Source organism: Triticum aestivum, chromosome 7B (genome assembly GCF_018294505.1).
Source record: "Triticum aestivum cultivar Chinese Spring chromosome 7B, IWGSC CS RefSeq v2.1, whole genome shotgun sequence".
In the NCBI taxonomy this organism is placed as follows: domain Eukaryota; kingdom Viridiplantae; phylum Streptophyta; class Magnoliopsida; order Poales; family Poaceae; genus Triticum; species Triticum aestivum.
In genome coordinates, this window is record NC_057813.1 from 744,586,699 (window position 1) to 744,592,819 (window position 6,121).

The following is a 6,121-nucleotide window of genomic DNA, read 5'->3' on the forward strand; positions in this document are numbered from 1 at the left end:
AAACGATACTCTCTTGGAGGGTGTGGTGAGTAAGCAACATCAAATACTGACTCATTCAATTGTTCACAATATCGTAGGGTAGCACGTGCTTTTTGTTGAAAAAGGCTATTAGTTTAGCAGAGCCACGTTGTTTAATAGCTGCGTCGTGGAATGTAACGATATTATCCTTTTCATTTTGGAGGAAGTTGAATAAAGTTGTCTTTGATGTCTCCACCATTGACAGGTAAATCCGGTACTTGAAGGACCATAATTTAGCCTTGTCATCTTGCATCACCCAGTCATTGATAGAAGTTGTCCAGGGAGTCAAGCGACCCAATAAAGCAAGTGTACCTCCTTGTCGAACAACTTCCCGTCATGGGACGACGGGGGTGGACCATGCATCCATCGAAATGTCTCTGATTCTATGTCAAACACAATAATGTCTTCACCGCCTCCCATAATTTCACTGGTACCATAAATACGCTAGTGCGGTCTTCATGGTGGTGGACCGGTGGTAAACAGGAAAATGCGTGTGGATAACTGGGTTACATATGTACAACTAGTTACCCCGAGAAAAGATAAGGAAGGCATCACAAGACCCTTGTGACAATCTGGAGAATGGTGTTCGGAGCCCAGGAGAAAAGGTTAGAGCTGCTGATGGGCAACGGCGTCACGAACAACCACAAGGCTGGTGGGCCGCCTGTGGCCATTGACCATGGGGAGCAACGGCTGGCGCCCGTGGTGCTCATGCAAGAATCTGGGTGTGGATGTCACACCACGTCATGACATGGTGATGGCACGACAGCGGCCGACGTCCTTCGGAGGCAACCTATGAGTATTTTTCAATGATCTTTTTGGGCAGGACCTCATGAAGGGTCACACCTCTCCTTCCTGGCATCGTAGTGCTCTGTCGACTCCTGTCGTCTGGAAAGACACAGCAAGATTTAGTCCAACAACATCTTGAATCAAGGAGAGAGGCAAGTAAGGTGATAAAAAGCTTAAGTTTGACATGAATCACTATTCTTAATGAGGTTATAAATACAGTTATTCAAACTGGTATATTTTCAAATGACGAGAGAGTTCCAAGTCTTAAGTTTTTAGTGTGATCTCGGCCATAGTTTTATCTCGGACTTCCCCACCTTCCGATTTCAGTGTGACCTTTGCCAGTAATCCTCTGTTGATTTGTTCGTGTGCTTCTCAGCTCTCTCCCTCTCTTGATCCATCATGTCGTATATGAATCCCTTCATGTCTTCATTCCACTTTATATTGCCGCAGGTGGCCAGGCTAAGATGTGATCTCTGACTTGAGGAAGATGCACACTGCATGATGTATACAACTACAAACATTCGAGGATGAAAGTAAATATTTCTTGGTGCTTATGTTGGGTGATTTGCAACACGAGATGGTAACTAATTCCTTGTTCGATTTAGTGCCACTCCGTCATGTTTTGTTTTTAATGCGTTTAGGCATTAGTTACTTTCCTAAACGTTAATGACAAGTACATTTACATGGGCCTTTATTATACATTTACATGGGCAAGTGATGAACGTGTGTACACTACACCACAACAATGTATTCCCTACGGTCGTGTGTTGGGTTAAGTTAGTAGTTTAGTATTCGAAAGATGTTTTCCCACAATATAGTTTTTCGACCCACAATTCATATTTTATTAGTTAAAAGTGAAAGTTCTGGTTGTACCCCCCTTATCTAACCATCCATTTTGTGCCTGGCGGCCGATTCATGAACTTTCCACTTTTGCATCTCCAAATAAAGCAGCATATGGACATCAACTTTAGAGGTCAACAACGTATTCGATCTACGATGTGTAACAAAAAAAATCAGTAGTTTTTGTTCAAATCAAATTTTGTATATTTATACTAGATCAACAAATTCCATATTCTCTTTCCAACATTTTAGTTCTAAAGTTATAATGATCTATAAAGTTTGATGTACATATGTTTTATCATTTGAGAGGAACCCACAATAGAAATTTGTATGTACTAAGTTAGTTGGATAGCACATATCTCGAAGCAATGTTGGAGGGTATAGATAAGGGAGTGTGCACTTAGTATTAGCAAAACCAATCTCTATTTAAAATTTTGGTCAAAGTTTGACTCATAATACCGGAGAGAGTAGTTGCTAGAAATTGATGAGGATTTTGTGCATTTACAGAATATATCTAGGAGATATATAGTAGCCAGTTAATTTTGTGAGAACATTTATGTATAGGTATGTGGTCATTTTATTGTATTAATTGTAATGGGATTTTTGGCATGGTATTAAAATTATCTAAATATTGGCCGATAGCAATAGATAGCGCTCAAATATTATCACGAGAAGGCATGTTTTCAATCCTTCAAAACACAACCACGCACACTAGGAGGAACACACTACCCAGATCGAGAAATACCGATCTCTCTCACTAGGTTTGCTATGTAGTGAGCCTGCCGGCCAAGATTTTGCTTTGGGATCTCTTCTAACGTTGGTCGCCATTCCACCGCACTCTTCAATTTCAAGGTCTGTTATTCAATCCATATCTGGTACTAGATGGTAGTAGTAGTGTGCTGCATAGGTAGATGCATGGTTCGCATATATTCATTTTTTATATGAGAAGTATATATAAGTGAAAATCGTAGGAATGACCGTTCAGTTGGAATTGATCTTCCTGTGGTGCCGTTTTGTTTGTAGTAATTAATTCAGAGGAACACCGTAGCAGACCAGAGGAACACCGTTCGTTTCCTCTGATTTTATGGGAGTCAAAACATTCGGGCCGAGCTCTTTTTTGTAGGAAAGCCCGAGGAAAAGAGAGATAATGCTACCCTGTGATGCAACTCTTCTTTGCCATGGGCTGATCCAAGAAACACGCGTAGGTGAGTTTGGTCCATAACTTGTATCTAGGCCGAGTAGTGTTATTGGTAGGTCATCCTACAATAATTGTGTCCCGCCTTTTGGATAGGTCGAGGTGGTTCACTAGTACATATATTTCTGTTATTTTAAAATAATGAAGCATATTTTGTGTGCTAATAGGATATTGTGTGGAATTGCAGGCACTTGAATTGCACATGGAGTTTGGAACTACAGTCTCGACCTGCAACGCAACGGTGGTTCAGGATAACCACATCTTTGTGGTTAATGACTATAGTGTCATCAAGGAAACTGGACCAGGCAATTTTATGAGGTCCCATGCCTTCCAAGTTGGTGAGTATGACTGTTCAGTTAGATTCTACCCACAAGTAATTAATGCTGAAAGCCAAAAGCACATCTCTATTCCTGTTGAGCTTATGAGGGAAAATGCTGAAGTGAAGGCAATATTATGTTATCGATTGATCTCCCCAGGAGGACAGAGCACAGAGTGGAATCAGATCGGAGTGTCAAACTTATCTAGTGCACAAGGCAAATGTAGGATGGGAGGGTGGGACAAGGTAATGGAGAAAACTTTGCTTGAAGCAGAATATGTGGAATTTGACCACTTCTTGATTGAATGTTCGATCACTGTTATGAAAGATCCATTGGTGACTTGCAGTGACTTACTACTTTCACCCCAAGTGAAGCTGCCACAATCCCATCTATCAACTGATATGGCAAATCTATTAGAGTCAAAAGAAGGGGCGGACGTGACCTTCTACTTCCAAGGTGAATCATTTCTTGCACATATGGTAGTGCTTGCTGCAAGGTCCCCTGTGTTTAGGGTGCAGCTCTATGGCCCAATGATGGATAAAGACGGATCATCTATAATCGTGCAAGATATGTTACCTGACGTTTTTAAGGCTCTCTTACATTTTTTGTACACAGACTGCTTGGTGCTTCCTTTCGACGATTTCGATGACGAGGACATAGAAGAGATTGTACGCCACTAACTCGATGCTGCCGATCGATACGCAATTGAAAAGCTGAAGCTCATATGTGAGGCTATTCTTTACAGGTGTCTTGATGTACAAACAGTGGCAACTACATATGCGTTAGCTGATCAACATTAATGTAACGATCTCAAACAGGAATGCCTCAAATATATGGCATCTCCAACAATACTTGGTGAAGTGATGGCAAGCCAAGACTGTGATAACGTCAAGAGAAAGAGTGCTAGTTTTCCTAAGCGTCAATGAAAAGCGTGTTTACACGAGTCTTTATTATACATTGACAAGTGCAAGTGATGAACGTGTGTAGGACGTGGAGAGTGTGGATGCAACCAATCCAAGACTTGGTGTTCGCTAGTAAAAGCTAGTAAAAACAGAGTGACGGCTAAACCAAATTATACACTAAACTGAAGCCAAATACACTAGTGAAGACAAAAGTGATGGCTAAAATAAAGCGACATACAATATTAGATTTACAGAAAACTAGACACTAAAGGCGAGACCCTCGGAGAGTCCAGCAGCGGCGGCGACCCTATGTGCGCATTGCGAGCGTGTTCTGTCGCCTCTAATTAACAAGCTTAAGCGCCAGCTGCAGGTGATGAGAGAAAATCAAGAAGACACACCTGATGAGAGAGACGACAACGGCCAGTTCGGGCAACAATGGTTCACACCTGTGTTATGGAAGAAGGCGGAGTAGAAGGTGCTCGTCGGAATGAGGCAAAGCAGCAGCTCAGTTGAGTGAGTGAGGCGACACCAGGGAGGAGGGTGAAGCCGTGCGAGCCCGTGCTCGTCGCAACCAGGTAAAGAGGAGAGTAGGAGCTAGAGGCCATAGTTCGAGGTTCTGTCTAGATGGAGGCTAGCGAGCTCGGCCCGGGGTGTAGGAGGCAGAGCGGCAGGAGCCGCCACGGCCTGGTGGATGGGCAAGGTGAGTCAGAAGCATAGCTCGCCTATAGGGAGCCAGTAGACCTGACGTCACACATGTGTTTTTCCTTTTTAATTTTATTTCTATTAAAAAAGAATATATACGTTATTATGAAAAGATAATTTATTTAATTTTTTTAAAAGTGTTCATTCCACATTTAAAAAATTACTGTGTAAAAAATGATTGCTCAATATTTAGGAAATGTTTGTACCATTCGAAAAGAAGTATGTGTCATTTCGAAGCTATTCACTCGTTTCCAAAAATGTACGTGGCATTTTGAAAAGAAATTATACAATGTAAACAATGTTTGCATAATTCGGAAAAATGTTTCATGCAGTTTAGAAACAATGTACATTACACATAAAAAGAGCTACGAACAAAAGGCGTGTCAAGGGAAAAGCAAAACAGAAGTCATAAACATTCTCAGACATGCCCTGTGGAGATTGAAGGCTATGGATTCTTCTCGAGAGCTCATATGCACACTCATGAACAGTAAAACAAAAACAATAGTAAATGAAATAAAAAACTGATTATCTTGGAACAAACATTGACGAATTCTCCACATGTGTGCAAATTTTTATGAAGAAACAACACATGGAGCATCAATTTTGTTTTTTTTCTATGGAAGCATTTTTACATGTTTTTTTCTTCATGGAAATTTGCACGCATGTTCAGAATTGTTAATGTTTGTTCGCATTAAAAAAATCAGATTTTAAAAAGTTTGTATACTACTTTTCTTATTTTACTGTTCATGAGGATGCATATGAGCTCACGAGCAGAAACTTGATGTCCCTGATCTTTGTGCATCTCATGGCCTAGAATTGGAACTAGGATTTCTGAGAGGGTGCGGTGAGTAAGCAACATGCAATACTGACTCATTCATTGTACACAACACCATAGGGTAGCACTCGTTTTTTTGTTGAAAACGACTGCTGGTTTAGCACAACCATGTTGTTCAACAGCTGTGCACCGTGGGCTACAAGGATCTTATCCTTTTCTTTTTGGAGGAAGCTGAATAAAGTTGTCTTTGATGACTCCACCGTCGATAGGTCAATCCGGTACTTGAAGGCCCATATTTTAGCCTCGTAATCCTGCATTACCCAGACATTGATAGAAGTTGGCTTGGAGTCGAGCCACCCCATAAAGCAAGTGTCCCCTCCGTGTCGAACAACTTCCCGTGATGGCACGGCTAGGGAGGACCGTGCATCCATCGGAATGACTCTGATTCTATGTCGAACACAATAATGTCTCCACCATCTCCCATAATGTCACTTGCTCCATAAAGATGCCAGTGCAGTCTACCATGGTGGTGGACAGGTGGTAAACAGTTAGATGAATAGTGCAGTTTCTTGAGTAACTTTTGTTC

The 6,121-nt window shown here is 41.4% G+C and overlaps 1 pseudogene; it reads left to right on the top strand.

Moving 5' to 3' along the window:
- The first annotated feature begins 3,041 nt into the window (after window positions 1–3,041).
- On the top strand, window positions 3,042–4,082 carry LOC123158727 (BTB/POZ and MATH domain-containing protein 2-like; annotated as a pseudogene).
- Window positions 4,083–6,121: the final 2,039 nt, after the last annotated feature.